This window comes from Chelonia mydas, chromosome 9, assembly GCF_015237465.2.
Source record: "Chelonia mydas isolate rCheMyd1 chromosome 9, rCheMyd1.pri.v2, whole genome shotgun sequence".
Classification (NCBI taxonomy): Eukaryota; Metazoa; Chordata; order Testudines; family Cheloniidae; genus Chelonia; species Chelonia mydas.
In genome coordinates, this window is record NC_057855.1 from 64639880 (window position 1) to 64658027 (window position 18148).

The 18148-nt window shown below is 44.8% G+C and overlaps 1 long non-coding RNA gene across 3 annotated transcripts in view; it reads right to left on the reverse strand.

Annotated features, from left to right (window-relative positions):
* LOC122461637 overlaps positions 1–18148 on the reverse strand; it is a 44858-nt gene that overhangs the window by 23748 nt on the left and 2962 nt on the right. The window contains exons 2-3 of one of the 3 annotated variants that reach the window (XR_006283673.1): positions 1195–1281; positions 35–201 (exon numbers count right to left, since the gene is read on the reverse strand). The exons of 1 other annotated variant lie outside the window; for it this stretch is intronic. This is a non-coding gene — a long non-coding RNA (uncharacterized LOC122461637). Of the gene's footprint in view, positions 1–34; positions 202–1194; positions 1282–18148 lie in introns of those variants that run through there. One more of the 3 variants, XR_006283674.1, reaches the window with a different exon arrangement.

Below are 18148 nucleotides of genomic sequence, written 5' to 3' on the forward strand. Positions count from 1 at the left end.
ATGCTAAATTTGATATACATTCACACACCAGTGCTAATTTCAAACACCCTTGGAAGATGAGGCTGGTCGTGTTTGGGTCTGTGCATGGAGTGGGTCACCTTGTGGAGCTGTTCTGCTGGGTTGAGAGGAAGGGGTAAGGCATAGAGTAGTGCAGAGGGGCACAGATCTTGACATCTCACCACTCTGCATCTCAGTTTCCATCTGTAAAACAGGGACAATGATACTGACTTCCTTTGTAAAACGCTTTGAGAGCTACTGATGACAAGGGCTATATAAAGAGCCAGGGATTAAAATACTTTGCAGATGTCCAGTAATCTGTGGGATTTCACCACAGATCTCATGAAATCTATGAATCTAGAAGGCTCCACCCTGTACCCCTACCACAATCAGGAAGACCCTATCCTCGATGTCTAATGCAAAGGGAATTCCACAAACTGAAACTTGTGGCAGTGCCCATCCTTGCTAGGGATTTTCCTCGCAGGGCCTTGATATGGCCCCAAACACTCACAGAAGTAGTCCCACTGAAGTTAATGGAACTACTCGTGTAAGTCCTCGTCAGCATGAGCACAGAGCTGCAACATCTGGCCTGTGGCCTTTTATCATATCGGAAAGACCCGTAGACATGTTTTAAACATCCTGACTGGCTGACGTGACAGCGCTTGTTACCAAGTCCTGATAAGCTGGAACATACAGACATCTATGAGTGCCTCAAAACATGTCAGAACACACATTTTAATTGATCAGGACCAACCAGAAAGCACACGGACTTAATCCCTGACCATGGAACGGCGAAGGTGATCAGATATTTGCCAATATACCCGTGTCTTTGATGAGTCTACTAAATATCATGTATTGGGCAATAAAAGACAATCAAAAGCTTAATGATTTACAGAATGTACTGTAGATACAGGGCCAAATTCCACCTTGTGTTACATTCAGGAGTTCCAGTGCAGCCAGTGGGGTGGCAGGATTGCTAATGAGGGGCAGTATTTGGCCCTCAGTTGTATAGTGACCATTTTACAAATGCATCTGTATCAAGAGGCCTAATAACTGTGATTTTGGACTTGCACCATATTCCCAACCTTACAGGACCTTTGCATTAATTGTTGTTGTCTGTATGGTTCTTCTTCTGTACAATAAAATGAAAATTAACAAGAAAACATTCACAAAAATGACAATTGAACAGTGACGTACCGATCAACGGGTTGATCAAGGAGCGCTCTGATGCATGACGAACTGATCAAGGAGTTCTCTGATGTTGGAGCGGAGATGTATCCTTTCCTTACCATTCAGGGAAGAGAATAAAGCTCTCATCATAATAACTTAATTTTATTGCATTTGAATTTTCTGCTTTAATCACAATCTGCCCCTGTATAGCTCCCACCACCTGCTTTTAATGAGACCAGTCGGCTGACAGGCCTTTACAGGATGAAACATGACTCTGTGGCTGCCTTCTTGTCTTGAGTAAACTCCTTAGCAGTTTAGAAGCTAATCTGTATGTTTTGTGACAATGCATTAATGATGCCCTGGCCTCTGAAGCAAAGGGGGATGCTTGGGTACTCAGGCAGATTAATATCTCGGGGGTCGAGTAAGTTGGGCCAATCCCCAAAAGCTGACACTCCAAAATATTAATCAATTGGTCAAAAGCCTTTAGAGCTGGCATGGCTAGAAAGCCAACTCCCTTAACAGCAACATAAAGACCCTCTGTGGCTGGTGTCCCCTGCAGGAGGAGGGGAGTCCTGCTACCATTATTTCTTGCAGGCTCTGGAAAATGTGGTGCCTGGCCCTGTAAGAAAGGAGAGACTCTGCCATTGCCTAGCTGTGAGATGCTCCCTCTTCTTTCCCTGCTGTTACTTATTTACCTTTTGCCAGGGACTCAGGCGCCAGCTTTCTTGCATCAGCCTCAATGGGACTTGAAGCACATGCTTACGGTTAGGCACATGCTAAAGTGCCCTGCTGAACTGGACCCTGAGTGCTAAGACCATAACAGAGAGAGCAAGCTTGTACAAAGTTATCTTCTGTGCACAGGAAAGCTAGAGATTAGAATCAAAGCCTTTGCAAAAACATAGGCTCTCATGACAAGATGCTTTTTGTTTAACATAGGCAGGTAGCTTTTGAGGAATAGAGTTGCTCTAAGGTGCCACAAGTACTCCTTTTCTTTTTACGAATACAGACTAACACGGCTGTTACTCTGAGAGTTGTGACTGGCGACTCCAGAGGCACTGAATAATAATCACCTTCACTAACTCTCACAGGGTTGTTTTTGCCAGTACAAACTGTGAGCAATTTATTCACAGGGCTGTGCTGCGGATGGACAGTTCTGCTCTATTTTTTAATAAGCACAAGTAGATAAATTACTAGAAAAGTTAGCTAGATGGGCCTGGTTGATCTCTAGTGGATAACAAGTGGTAATGATATGTACAACTGCCAGGTTCAAATGGCTCGAGGACCTAGGCTGTTTGGCAGTAAGAGATAAATGATAATGATCTTGATCATGCATTTCAATAGCACCCTTCATCCCAACAAATACCAAGAAACACTCTTAAAACCAGCAAAGATCAGTTATAACAAGAGATCCTCACATCCTTTCCCCGCCTCCTACCCTGGACTATATTTCAGATGCCTGTCCTGCAGTGGGAAAGGGCTGAGGGATTGGGAACTTGGTCCTTAAAACAAAACACAGTATCAAGGGAAGCAGCACCCAAACAAAGGTCTATGAAGCAGCACTTCCTACATTCTTGAAATATGACTTGATCTTGAAAACCCCCTTATTCATGTGAGTAATCCAACTGAAGTCAGTGAGACTACTGACAAAGTAAGAGTGTTTAGGATTAGGTGCATACTGAGTGTATTGATAGTGTAGGTTTCAGCAGTATTTTAATGAGCCCAAGGAATCAGTCATCTATAGCTGGGGTCATTTAGCAGACTATCCACAAAAGTGGTAAAGTTTAACAAATACAGGAAAATCCGCCCAATTCACCCCTCAGTTTGATGGCAGCATTTTAAGAAGGGTTCCCATTCCCCATGCTACTCAGACATCACTAATAATAAAAAACCAGACAACCTATACCGAGAATTATGCCATTTGCATGCGGCCACTTGTGTGCTGGGGTGGGGCAGTTATTGGCTAGCACTCAAACACTACACAACAGTGTATGACAGGAAGGGGGGGAAAGACATTCTATCTGACACCTCAAGGAGAATTTAGGGGGGCAGAATGTAGTTGTAGGAGCTGAGGAAAATTTATTTGGAGAATTTTGTCTCTTGCTCTACTTGCAGAATAACCATTGTGATAAGCTTGTGATCAGTTTAACAAATCATCGTGCAGAATTTTTTATACTATGGATTGAAAATGAATGTTATCAGTTCAATCTATATTTCTTACTAGTGAATGGTCATATAACTTGCATGACACTATTTCTGTTCCCTGATTGGATGAGAAAGCAGAGGCTTCCTGAAATTCACTTTCTGTGAATACCCATCCCAGTAAGCTGGATGACTAGAATATTTGTGAAAAGTGAACACAAATTAAGTACAAACATGACCACGATATTTTAGCTTACAATTCTAATGACTATTTTTGCACATCATTTTACCTTATTCACACACTTCCAGTAGTTATCCAAACTGGAATTTACTAGTGTTTCCGGCTGAAACTTACAAAAAGTGCAGTAGGATCTTTAATGACCACATGCAATCAGGCTCTTGCTTTTTCATCTTATCTGAAAGATGGCATCTGTAGCTGCATAGAGAAAAATGTCATCTACTGAATCACATAGCAACAGTTTTGCAGCAACTGGATATTTCTTAGAAACCATCCATCTGAGTGACCTGTACTGTCCATCTTTGTCTTGTGAGAACTGGCAGAATCACAAAAGAAGGTGAAATGGTTGTAGGATCGAGGTAAGTTTAAAAAAAAAAAACCCACCAAAACATTTATCAATGTAAAAGATAGGCAAAAACCCCACATCATTTCTGTCTCTTTTGTATTAGCTTATGGCCAGATTTGATCATTTGTTTAAAACCCAGGTAAAGTGACAGGAACTTGCACGTAGAGGCTTTCACAAGTCAAATTGGCATGCATTGAGGCCGTGGGGTGGCTGGTGTGCCAGCTATTGGTTTATCTCAGTGGAGTCTTGGCATATCTTGATACATCCTTCAAGCACAGGCAGCTGCATTTCAGCTTTCCAACTACATTTTACCGCTCACAAATTAAATATTGCTCTGTGAACTCAATACAACTCATGGATAAAAAACTAGAAATAAAGAAGGAGAAATGATCTCAGAAGCATCAGCAGCAAAAGCTGCTATTCCAGAGCTAGATTTCTCTCACTCACTAAGCAAACGGGGGGGGGGGGGGTGTCAAAAAGAAATGCCAAGCAAGTGCTATCCAAAACGGAATGTTTTCACAACACAAAGGGCTTGCTGAGTGTCTGTATCCTGGCTGATAGCTGCTCCAAGCACAACCCCTTGGCTATGCTCTGACTGGATTTTGGTGAGAGCCAAACTAGGGGCAGCCATCTTCCACCTATCACTCATGCATTTTCAGATAGGCACACAGATACTGTACAGAATTTGGCTCCATGTACGTATTTTAATGTATATGAAAAGAGGTGTATCACTGCAAAATTCAAATCCAAACTGAATTTGAAATCCCCTAAAAGGTCACTGGATTAGGATGTGGGGCTCAGCTGTGTCTTATTAAGAGAGGTCAGCTGCAAACATCAGATCTGGGTCTTGTTCAAAGTGTGCGTGGGCTCTGGTATGCAGTTTTGGTTCAGACTCACAGCTAGCAGAGCCCTAAAAAATTCTCCCAACAAAACAACTAGTAGGGCAAAAGTCTTGTACTGCCTGCGTATTCTGTGCTCATCCCACGCATTGAACTTCCATAGACATCAGTGAGCATCCAGCACCATACAACAAATGTTGCATTTGCAGCCCTAATGAAGTTGCTGGTGTAAAAAAGTTCAGGCATTCCCTAGGCCCTTCTCATGATGATCTCCCCCCACCCCTCAAAATCTTGGCTGGCATTGTTTCATTTTCTTATAGTTCACTTCATGTGCATATGCAGGTTGTGTTTGGATGTTTGTGTTACATTTTGTTCCATTATACCCTTGTGTGTGGCTAAAAAAAACCACTTTCTACATCCTCAGAGGTCCTACCTTGGGCTGTGGCATTTTCCTGACTGTCAACAAAAGGAATGCTTAGGAGACAGGTATGCAAGCAGCTGGGCACATTCAAAAGAGTTAGCCCAGTAGTTCCCAATGTACTGGGCTGCTTGCCACCCAGGGGACCATGTGACTTGTCTCAGGGGAAGACCGTGCTTCCATCACTTAGTCTGCGGCACAGCCCAGTGGTGTTAACAAACAAAGAGAGACTCTCAGCTCCAGAGACTGCAGCTTTCCATACCCCACTCTTGGACTGGCCCCATGAGATTACAGTGTGAGGATTGGGTGCAGCAGCTGTAGAGACACTGGCAGAGATTGGAGGAGAGGAGCAGATAGGGAGGAAATGGTCAGATTCTTCCCCCTATAGCAAAAGTGGCTCCTAGGTGCGGGGGCTGAAGCCAAACATCAGGGAGTGATTGGTAGTCATTGAACCTGGCTGCTTGGCTTCTCTGCCTGTTGTCTTTTAGCAGCTCCCCCCTCAAAGAGCCTGTTTTCAGTTTCCACAGACGTACACAAATAGCCCAGATGCACCAGTGGACCCCTTTGCTAGGGAGGGGAAGGCAAGAGACACCTTCTGCACACCTGCAAATAGTCCTTATCTGGGTGAGACACTCTTGGCATTTGAAAACCCATCCCAGAAATCTATTGACTGGGGACTGTATGTCAGGCAGGTGCTCGGAAGCAAGCACGTCTGTCCCCTGCCACAGCAGTGGGCCCTGTAGGGCTGCTGGAACCCCCATGTTACCTCCAGGAGCTGTAGGCCACATGAGGCTGCCAGAACCCCCACCCTGAGCAGTGGTCTTTGGAACCACATCCTCAACAGAGGAGCAGATGAAGGTTGGGCCACAAAGAGGCAGGGGCTCTGTGATGGGAAGCCCAGGGCTCTGGATTGCCTTGATCCAGCCCTGACCTAGCTACTTCAGCAATAGAATAGCTAGAACCACACCCAGAATCCAAAACCTAAGGTGGCAGCTGCACTGCGAGCAGCGAAAGGCAGCGAAACTTTCAAAAGTCCTTTTACATGTTTGTAATGATTATGAACATAAGTTTGCAATAATTATAATAGAGCTAACCACAATATCATTTCCTACCGAGGTAAGCTATAGATTTGTATAAAATATGTATCAAATTAATTCTAGATTTTTAACTTCAGAGCAGACAGGAATGTTTTATTATAATGATTCTGTATTGACATAACAACTTTTAGCTAAGCGGTTAGGACTATATATTTCCCTCATGGCCTGCTAAAGCACTGTAAATTGAAATGTACATTAAAAACAGTCAATCTTTGTTTGCTAGCAATCAGGAGGAGGAATTGACTCTATTTTTATTAAAAACCTGGTACCGGAGCTCAACCTGCCATGGGAACCTAGCTTCGAACCAGGGCTGGATCCTGAGTGGTCGCTCCCAGGCGACCAGGCCAGAGCAGAACGGTGGCTCTGTGTCGACTGGGGCCGGTCACTCTGCCTGGAGTTTGATCTGAAGCAGGCTCTTAGGGACTGGTGGTGCTCGACGGATCTGTGACAGCTTGGAGCCAGCGATCTACATCTTGCACTTGACGAACAGTATTGGGATGAGGAGAGGGATCAGTGTCAGAACGGGCCCGGTCCTGGGAAGCGCCTGCACGCAGTGATGCCCTCCTAGGGGATCAGCGACAGTCTGAGGAATGGTAACATCGATCCCTCGACAGGTCGCTGGAGCGGTACTGTGGTCTAGGAGATATCAGGTGCTGGGGGGCGCATGGCTCCGAAGGTCTGTGCCTGGTAGCCGGCGAGCTGCACCTCGAGCCTCTCTGCCCGTGTCCAACAACTGAATGGGACTGTGCTGTGTTTGCCTTTTGTGGTCAGAGCCGTGGCGGCTACTGGAGGGTGAGCACTGGCGGGACATCCCCTGTGATGGCGAATGGTGCCACTGAGGTGGGGACCATGGTGGTCCGAAGGCGGGTTTACCCCATGACCAGGGAACTGCAGGAGCTGGTGTGGGTGGCACTGGGAGGGACATGATCTCCTGCGCCCCCTGCAGGGCCTCCAGGGTGGATGGTACTCAGAGCTGACAGAGGCTTCTGCCACTATTCAGGGTGGCCGGCGGGGAGCGGGCTGAGCTACACCCCTCTACCAGATCTTGGGCCGGAGATCCCGATGAGGGTGAAGAGTTGCCCAGCATGGGACCTTGCTCACACCCAGACTTATCCTTTCCGTTGTGGGAGGCTGGAAACCAACCACGCACGGTCTTCTTGGTCAAAGCCTCGGATGGGGACTGGTGCCGGCCAGTGGACGGTCCCATTGGGGCACTGCGTACCGAGGTCACGGTGCTTGGCACTGAGTCAGAGCATTGTTCCGGTGCCGGAGTGAGAGCCAACTCCATAAGGAGTGCTCTTAAACAAATATCATGCTCCTTCTTAGTCCTTGGCTTGAAGGACTTGCACATTTTGCACTTTTCACTAACGTGCCCTTTGCCCAAGCAATGCAGACAGCTGCTATGTGGATCACTAATGGGCATGGGCCTCTTGCAGCAATCACAGGACTTAAAGCCTGGGGAACTGGGCATGCCCTGTCCCGAGGCAAAGTTCCATTTGGGACCTATGAAGTCTCTAACTATAGCTAAGGGATCTACAAACACTAATAGGAAACTCTATACACCATAATACAAGAATTAACTAGTTCGTACAAATGAGCAGCAACAGCACTAACTGAAGCAGCAACAGTTCCAGCACCATCACTGGTGGTAAGAAGGAATTCAGGGTGTGGGGAGCCGGCGGCACCCTATATACCGTGGGATGTGCGTTCCACTCCAGGGGGCGCCAGAGCCAGTCCCCTATGGATACTGCTGTGGGAAAAAACTTCTGGCACCAGCGCATGTGGTGAGCACACACACCTAAGTTGAATGGACATGAGCAAGCACTCGAAGAAGAATGGGGGTTTGTTTCTTATTGACCTTGTTTCCTACAAATCTGATAGCCTGATCCCAAGCCCCTTTGATTGGGAAGGATCTCCTGGACTTCAATGAGCTTTGGATCAGACCCGAATACCATACTTAATTGAAACCAGAGACACTTACATGTCAATTCCATTATTCCAGCAAGCACATAGGTCAGCAGAATTCTTCTGATGTAAATACCAGGCACATTAGAACCAGAAGAGATGTCTACTGAGGCTCATTGGTTCAAAGGCTGCAGCTGGAAACCATGCAGGATACATGCCTGGCTATTCAGTCTCATGGGGGGGGGGTGGGGGGTAGAAGGAGAGGAAAAAGCTAGGTTCTAAGAGCTACCTAGAGGCTGTCTTCTGGGCAAACTGCACATTGAAAAAGCATCTGTTGTTCTAAGGAGATTCGCCACTAAACAATAGTCAAAGTTATATTTGGGCCTTATTATCTTTTCAGTTACACTAGTGTGAGTTGGCAGTAACTCCATCAAGGGAGTCACACTTGTGAAAAACTAGTGGGAGCAAGTAGAATCCAGCATGCATCAGTTTTCCTTCCATTTCATCGTGTAAATTTGTCAACTGCTCTTTTGTAGCCTTTAGAAAGTTTTGTTGGGAGATGCACCATCCCTTTTGTTATTATTTGTCTCGTGATAGCTCCTAGGCGCCCTAGTCACAGACTAGGGCCACTGTTCAAGCGCGGTACACAGAACAAAAAGACAGTCCCTGTCTACTCAAGCTTACCCTCTGTTTCTGGCTTTACAGTCGAGTGCTTAAATGCATCCCCCTCATACTCTGTCTTTGTACTAATGTTTGCTGTAATTTGTATCATAACCTATTTGCTTTCTATTTTGCCTCCATATTTGGGGATGCAGTCTGCATTAAACAGGCTGAACAAAATAAAGCTGTGTTGCACTGTCTAGCAGAACAAACTCCTTCAAAACACTTAGGCGGGGTGGGAGGAGGGAGGGATTGCATTCTCCTAAGAATGAAACAAAAGCAAAGGCGTACTAATTGAAGATAGTCAGTAAGATGGAGACCACAGACCAAAAAAAAAAAAAAAGAAAGAAAGTCCAAAAGCAGCTACTGGAGTTTATTGAAGAGCTCAATAGTCACCAAATAAGAAAACAAAGTGGGTTTCCCATGTTAAGGAAAAAAAATCCAAACAAGTAAACAGAGCAAGCAGATTGCTGGCCTTGGAGCAGTGATTAAAGCCATCCACCATCCAACACACAAACCACCAAGAAATAATGAATGCCTTCGCAACCTATTATCAGACCCTATATTCAGAACAAGGCAACCCTGGGGGCCAGCCCAAAAGAAGTCATGAGATTTCTTTGGCTCAAACTAGGCCTAATCAAGCTTTCCTCAAATGCAAGCTCAGGAAAATAATGACAGGTTTCAGAGTAACAGCCGTGTTAGTCTGTATTCGCAAAAAGAAAAGGAGTACTTGTGGCACCTTAGAGACTAACCAATTTATTTGAGCATGAGCTTTCGTGAGCTACAGCTCACTTCATCGGATGCATACTGTGGAAACTGCAGAAGACATTATATACACAGAGACCATGAAACAATACCTCCTCCCACCCCACTCTCCTGCTGGTAATGGATTTGTGCTGGAAATGGCCCAACTTGATGATCACTTTAGATAAGCTATTACCAGCAGGAGAGTGGGGTGGGAGGAGGTATTGTTTCATGGTCTCTGTGTATATAATGTCTTCTGCAGTTTCCACAGTATGCATCCGATGAAGTGAGCTGTAGCTCACGAAAGCTCATGCTCAAATAAATTGGTTAGTCTCTAAGGTGCCACAAGTACTCCTTTTCTTTTTTCAGGAAAATAATGATTTTTAAGGGCAGATAGATTCTTCGGAAATCACAAATTTCTTCCAGTCATTTAAAGCCCCCTGGTTTAGTTGTTATGGCACAGAGCTCTGAAGAAAAAATAAACCCAAACTTTGCAGAAAGAAATCAGGGGTTGATCCTGTGAGATTCTACTCATGTGCTTAAAGCTAAGCATGTGCTAAAATGCTCAGTTGGAGCAGGGCCAGGTAACCAAGGTACTCCGCATCTTGTAAGCTTGAGCTCTAAATCCCCAGGGTTTAACATTTTTTCCCCAGGAAAAAAAAGAAACTTCCCAACAAACTGGAGAGAACTAACATTTTTATCACCTTATTTTGAGAGGTGCTGAGCACCTGCAACTGTCATTGGATTTACTGGGCCTGACTCTTATCTCCGTTACAGTGGAACAAATTAGGAACAATTTCACTGACATCCAGGAAGTTTCACTGGTGCACAAATGGTGTAAATAAGTTCTGAATCATGCCCATTATCTTCAGTGGCAGTTGTGGGTAGTCAGCACCTTTTGGGATCAGTCGCAAAGACAGGATCCCTGGCACCCCACTCATTTAGGGTTCTACCTACTCAATGTATTTACTACATGTGAGATTACAAAAACATTGGATGGAGGAAAGAGTGGTCTCTGGCCAATCTCACACTAATACAACTAGCCACTGATCTATTTTCTCCTATCTGTTCCTGTGTTGTGATTGAAAGTCAGGACTTCTGGACTGAATTCCTGGTTGGGCCACAGATTTACTGCAAGATCTAGACAAATTGTTAACTACTATGCCTGAATGTATCCATTTGTAAAATGGATATAATGTCATCGACCTAACAAGGGCATTGTAAAGATCAAGTCATGTTTGTAATTATGCTTTGAGAGTCCTGGACAGAAGGTGTTATGAGCAAAGTATTCTTATTCCCCATGATTTTGTCTCTGAATACTTGCTCATCTTAATTGTTATGAGACAATTTTTTTTTAATTGATTACATGAACAACCTTTGGGCCAAACTGCACTCACGCTCTCTCTCTTCAGCCACCACAATTTTGCATCAGTAAAATATTCTGGTTACTGAAAGAACAGTGAGGCAGCCATACAGTGTTGTTGGAGATCCTGATAGTTCAGGGTATTAGAAGCGGATACATCAAGTGATAGAAGCAAGTTTTATTGCACAGATACCTTTTGACCTCACCCCCTTTTTAATAGCCAAATACATCCCACAAGGACTATTAGTTGCAAAGGAAAAGTATTTGCTAATGATACAGCTTAAAAGCAAAACCAAAAATTACAGCTCCCTGCTTCAAAAAGGCCCTCCTACGGTTCATTTATGGGTTTTCAAAGTGAAGGATTCCAGAAACGGAGAGAACAACTGACAGACAGCTCTCTATCCATAATGCATTCATCCCTGGGCACATTTACAGTATGTATACTGTACGATTTAATTAAAATCCCTAGATATATAACTAGCAGCTCCAACATGTATCATTTTTAGAGGCTGATGTTAGTTGTATCCGTGGCAAGGACTTTATGAGTTCTCTTTGATTGTGACCTGTACTTTACAGTACATCTCAACTCACCTGCATACAGTCATGTCTATCACCAACTGAATGTTTCTTTGGTGTGAAATTCTATTTCCAACTCTTGGTTGCTCCCATTCATACACAGATTCTCTCCCTTCTTGACTATTCCACTGATATCTTTGCTTGACTCCCTGACCCAGTATCCACCCCCTAGGCTGTGGCTGCCTGTTTATTTATGCTGTTGGCTTAATTTCTTGATTGATAGTCTCACATTCCCCCTGCTACTTACTTATTTACATTTTCAAGACTTGCTTCTTTAAAACCTCAACCCCAGTTTATTTATGAGAATCTCTGTGTTTTCCACAGTGTGTTCTTTATGCTCCTGTCATGACCTTCTACAGTACTATTAATCATCCCTAATATTGCTATGGTGAGACTGCCATGTTTTTCAATCTTCTGTTTCCCTTTGGTGGAATTCTCTTGCTGAAGAGACCTCATTAGCTGACTCAGTGTTATTGTTTGCTATACTTGTTATGTCTTTAGTACCTAAATGTGCATCACACTTAACAGAAAAATAAAAGATAAGGTCCCTCTGCTACACTGCTTACCAGCGAAGGCCTTGCTTCAGCTTTCACGTACACCAGCAAGGGATAAATACCATGTAGGTATTCTCATTAGTAAGGCACACATTTTGGAGGTAGCTCAAATGGGGGTCAGGGTGGGAGGGGTGAAAAATTCTGGCTCCACTGTAGTCCATGGCAAACCCCCATTGACTTCAGTGGGGCAGGAATTTCACACATGCAGCTGGTGAACACTCTGAACCAGTGGTTCTCAACCTACTTACCATTGTGGGCCGCATCCAATACTGCCTCTATGGCCCTGAGGATGTCACATGGGCCACAGCTGTGTGCTGATTGGGCCACGGGTTCAGAACCGCTGCTCTGGACGTAAGCAGTTAGAAAGCACATGGTGCTGCCCAATTGCAAACATATTTCTTCCTTCTAGCAAATTGCTTTCTAGCACAGCGGTTCACAAACCCATTTTAATGGGCATGCCAGGGCTGGCTTAGACATGCTGGGGTCTGGGGCTGGAGCCAAAGTTGAAGGCTGAGGGCTTCAGCCTTGGGCATCGGGGCTCAAGTTGCAGGCCCCCTGCCTGGGACCGAAGCCCTTGGGGTTTGGCTTTGGTCCCCCGCCCCCAACGGCGGAAGGACTCGGGCTTTGGCTCCCCCACCTGGGGAGGCAGAGCTCAGCTGGGCTCAGGCTTCCGTCCCCCATCCTGGGATCATGTAGTAATTTTTGTTGTCAGAAGGGGGCCCTGGTACAATGACATTTGAGAACCCTGCATAGCAGTAGTATTGCCCTTGCACCTGAACGTGAGTTTCTGTCATGCAAAAAGCTGTACAAAGCCTTCTTGGTATGTTAAAAACCAAAACAAATGTACTTCCTAATTAGTGTACTTCCTGCCTCATTTCTATTAATTCAATAACCTTCTGCCTCACAAGTAACGCAGAGGAGAAGGGAAAGCTTAACGCTGCTTCTTGAAACTAATACGCAATGCTGATGTTTACCTTGTCCTCAAGAGTAGGATGGAGAGATGCCTAGTAGTTAGAGGGGAGAGGGAGAAGGGACTGGGAATCAGGACTTCGTGGTATTCCCGAGTCTACTATTGATTCAGTGTGTGTTCTCAAGCATGTCACAGGCATTTATTATTACATACATAGAGGCTTGACTGGCACTTTACATATAAATAGCTCTGGACTCTGTGCCTTGGAGGTTACAGTCTAGGTTAACCTCAGTTTCTCTAAAGAGTGAAGTGGGGCTATTAATATCTACCTCACAGGTCTGCAGTGAGGCCTAGTTAATATTTGTGAAGTGCCTGAGATCCCTCAATGAAACAGGCTCTGTAAGAGCAAAGTAGTATCATTAACAACAGGGTGAACTGAGCTGAGCTAGGGAGGAGCTGTGCGCTCACGCTTTCAGATGGAAACTTGGAAAACTCTAATAATCCAGATTTAACAAGCCACTAAAGCCGGCTCCAGTTTGTTCCCATTAACTGCCTCTCTTAATTGGTTAGCTCTTAAGAAGCTTGAATGTTTGTTTTGCTCTGGGATAAGAAGCAGAATCTGAGTCCCTCTTGTTTGCCTATTTCACCAAAGGGGAAAGGAGTCGGCAGGGGCTATTCATTTAGCAAGTGGCAATGCCACAGGGGGAAGAAAGAGTAGATGCATCTGTGCCTGCAGTGATACTTAATTCTTCTCCCACCATTGCCTTTAATGAAGATTGAGCCAAGGCCAGGAGAGGAGCAGCTGCTGGTGGTTATTCAAACTGCTGTGCCTGAGTCCAGCCTGAGGCTTGGAGAAATCAGTGGTGGTTTTCCGAATAGTGCCTTTCATACTGAAAGGCTCACAAAAACATCCTTACTGGCTGTGCCCCGGGATTCTCCCTCAACCTTGGCATGGGGCTGTGGGATGCAGACGAGGCATCCATTTTGAAGGCAATGCCCAGTCAGCAGCACGGTGGCTAAGTTATGAGCAGCAGGGCTGATGGGGCTGCACTTACTGCAGGGAAAATGCTTAGTGACTGATTAGGAGTCTTGCTCCACCTTATTGCTAAATCTGTTCACCCTCATTTGTATGCAGCAGCGCCCGCAGCTCCATATCCATTCCACCCTCCAGTCCAGAGGATCCTGTCACCGCCATCATCTTAAGGGGCATAAGTAATAATTTGTACTTCCTCGGTCCCAGAGGCATATCCAAAAATAAACTATAACCAGAAAATTTCACAGGGAAATAGAACACCAGAACCATTGTCATAAATGGGATCAAACCCAGCCTACTAACATCTGCGAAGATAAACCTCACAAGACATTAACTAAAATAGAATCAAAGGACTAGATTCTACTTGCAGTTGTACTGGCTTCAGTGGAATTATGGTGCATTTACACAGATGTAACAAAGCAGAGCCGGCTCACAGACGTAACAAAGCAGAGCCGGCTCACAGCCCCTTCCTGCCTCAGGAGGTCAGTGGTGGGCACTGGTAGGCACTGGTATGGGTTATGCCCAGTTACCTGTAGGCCAAGTGCAGGTTTATCTTGTTATTTCAGCTACTGATAAATGTCTCAAACTTCAGAATTTAAACATTTCAAAAGTGTGACATTTTTGCTAATTTTTATGACTTCATCTGCCTGGACAGCTCTGGGGACTTGTTTAATTGACACACATAATGTGATCAAATGTGGTGGCAAGACACCAAACTGATTAAATCTCATACAGCAAAACATGGAAATTGAGGGCGGGGGGAACTGAACCAGAGTCTATTCTTCTCTTGTTATGGACTCAGTGGTGCCTCTTGTGAACCTGACTGCCATTGGGGGTGGGCAGTAGACGACACAGGTGCATCAGCTTGGAAGCATGATACCTTAATGGCATAAGATCTTCTGGTCATTGGACAAACATTGGCAGGAGCTGGTGCTCACCCAAGGCAATAGAACAGACCATTGTTCCACCATACTCCATCCATGCACACACTGTGACAAAGTTCCTCCTCTATCTTGGTGGGTCTTGCGCTTATTGGCGGATTTGCTCACCTTGGAGCTTCACGGCAGCCCTCAGTTTGGCCATTTTTGTGAACCCACAGTCCAGGTCAACTCCTCCTGTATCTGATCAGGAGTTGGAGGTTTGGGGGGAACCCGGGCCCGCCCTCTACTCCGGGTTCCAGCCCAGGGCCCTGTGGAATGCAGCTGTCTAGAGTGACTCCTGGAACAGCTGTGCAACAGCTACAACTCCCTGGGCTACTTCCCCATGGCCTCCTCCCAACACCTTCTTTATCCTCACCATAGGACCTTCCTCCTGGTGTCTGATAATGCTTGTACTCCTCAGTTCTCCAACAGTCCACGTTCTCGCTCTTAGTGCCTCTTGCTCCCAGCTCCTCACACGCACACCACAAACTAAAGTGAGCTCCTTTTTAAACCCAGGTGCCCTGATTAGCCTGCCTTAATTGGTTCTAGCAGCTTCTTGATTGGCTGCAGGTGTTCTAATCAGCCTGTCTGCCTTAATTGTTTCCAGAAAGTTCCCTTACCCAGGGAAAAGAGACCTACTTAACCTGGGGCTAATATATCTGCCTTCTATTACTTTCCTATAGCCATCTGGCCCGACCCTGACACAACACCATCAGAAGGCTGTAAACACTGGCACAAGAGCCTGATCCACCTTGCACTCCCTAGAACTGGTGGCAAGATTATGGCAGCCTGTCCCCCATAGAGGAGTGAGGAGACCTCCTTCCATTCCCATTTGCACTCATACATGGGAAGGCATACTTCTGCCCTGACTACGTATTAGCATCAGTGGGAACTCCACATATGTATGAAGGAAGACCAGATTCCATTGCTTTACTAATACAACAACCTCTTTACTATACCCTTTTTAGATCAAAGATGGACGTGTGCTTAAAGATCAGGAGCTTCCAAGAGAGAGGAGGTGAGGGAGTTACATAAGTGTCACTACCTACTGGCTCATAAGGAGCCAGTCAGAAATGCTACCTACTGTTACAGAGTTCTTTTTTCTCTGCAGAGTGATAATGTTCTGCTCACATCTGATCTTCATTTCTTGGAATAATATTCTCTCTCCGACAAGGGAGGCCTGAGAGGAGTCCCCTGAAATATGCACCTAAATTATATATATTTTAAAATAAACTGTGCATTGTTCAATACCTACACGTACTTTGTTCAATACCGATGCACTATACATTTCAAATCCAATCTTGCAAGGTGGTAACATCTCCTTTGAGGTGAGGAGTGCTCTAAACTGCCAATGAACTTGGGCAAGGAGAGCATTCAGCAGCTCGCAGGTCGAGACCCTTGGAGTGGGTGGAGGACTGTGAGGGGAAAAGTCTCAAGCCTGGCTCAATCAGAAACTCCCTGAGAAGTTAAGATGCTTTTTGGAATCTGTTTAGTCTAGAGATCACACAGGCTCAGCTTCTCTCCCGTGAGTTATAGTACTAGCTTGGTTTCAGCTGGAAAAAACTTTTTTTTTTTAATCAATACTTCCACTTCCTGCCTCAAATCAGACGTTGCAGAGGCATGGGGAAGATTCTGTAAATGTGATCAAACTTTTTTGAACCTCAAAACAGGATTAGTCCTTGTTTTATTCCACCGGGCTTGGTTGACCCATCTGTTATTTGAGGGAATTGGAAAGCTCCTAGGAGGAATAAAAAATCATGCCCTCTAACTATCTGATATGCCACTGGCATTCACGTACCAGTTTCCTGCCAACAGCCTAGCATTTAGAGGGGACAGCACCTGAAGGGGTTTGGAATGGATTTGGTTCAAACTCTACATAATGTGAAATGAAAAGTATATTCTGTACTGTCAGAGGCATCTTCCCCTGCAAAAGGGACATGCATAGATCTGGAGTTATTTCCTCCCGCTCTTCCTTATTACTCTCTTTTTGTTGTCTTGCTTATCTATTCCTTTCTAATGTATAATTCTTTTGCCTTTGGATGTGCGATGCATTTTGACATGTGATGCTGGTTGGTGTAATTGGAGGAGAAAAGCTGCATGGTGATTTAAAGTGTTATTTTCATGATTGTGCCACTCTTGAGTGTGGCACAAAGGAAAATATGACACATGATCCTCCTGAAGAAAATAATCAGGATGACAGAACGTTAAATTAAAAATTAGACTGTCCTGGTTTAACAGAATGTCTGGACATCTAACCTTATAGGATTATATCTAACATCCTTTTACCAGCGACAGTTAATGCTTGAAGGGATTTTATTCTCATGTAATCCCTGCATTGCTTTCAAAACTGCTTGTTTGGGGAGATATAATTAAAACTTATTATTCTCCCCTTCTCTGTCAACCAGCTGGCAGACAGCAGGCCTATGGTAAAAAGGTTTTCTTTACCAGTGAAAGACCTAGTTAGGGTAAAACTAAAACCTTTAAATGTATATTTAACTTCAGATCAAGGGGTCATTACAGCCAAACACTATTACAGACATACAATGGCAAAACCCAGTGCCATGACATACACGGATAAGCAAATTGCTTCGGCAAAAAAATAAAACAAAAACAATCAAGAACAAAAACCAAAAGAAGATCAAATTAGGGTTTCTTCATTTTGTTTTTTAAACACTGGAGAAATCCGTTTCAGAACCCATCTCCTCCTCCATCCTCTCTCTCTCTTTATTCTGTACCGTAGTTTATCAGCTGACTGTCATATATAGATGATGCAGTAAAAATGACTAGAGTGTTAATTCCTTTTGTTCACATTTGCCTGTCTGAGTACGGTGTTTGGAACGGAAGATTTAAAAAAATGGAAGGGGTAATATGGCTAGGAGTGTCATCTGAAAAAACCCCTATAGCCAGAGCATTTTTTTTGCTGACTCACTCTAATGTGGGGGGCTGGATACCTGCATACCAGTTGCAGTTATTTTTGCGGACTCACATTGATGTCAGGTCAGGTGGGTTCTAATAGATGTAATCCAGGATATGACGGTTTGGAAACTCTTACTGGGACAGAGACAGTCCCTCCGGGACAGAGACAGTCCCTCCCACTAGGTACATCAAGCTCAGGAGAAACTTATGCTGGGAACAACATCATACTGGTATTTAAGTTAGCAATAAAGGAAGGGTGGTGTGGGGAAGTCGGGGGGAACAGAGCATTTCCAGTGTCTGCTGCTGTGTTTGGAGCAAAGCAG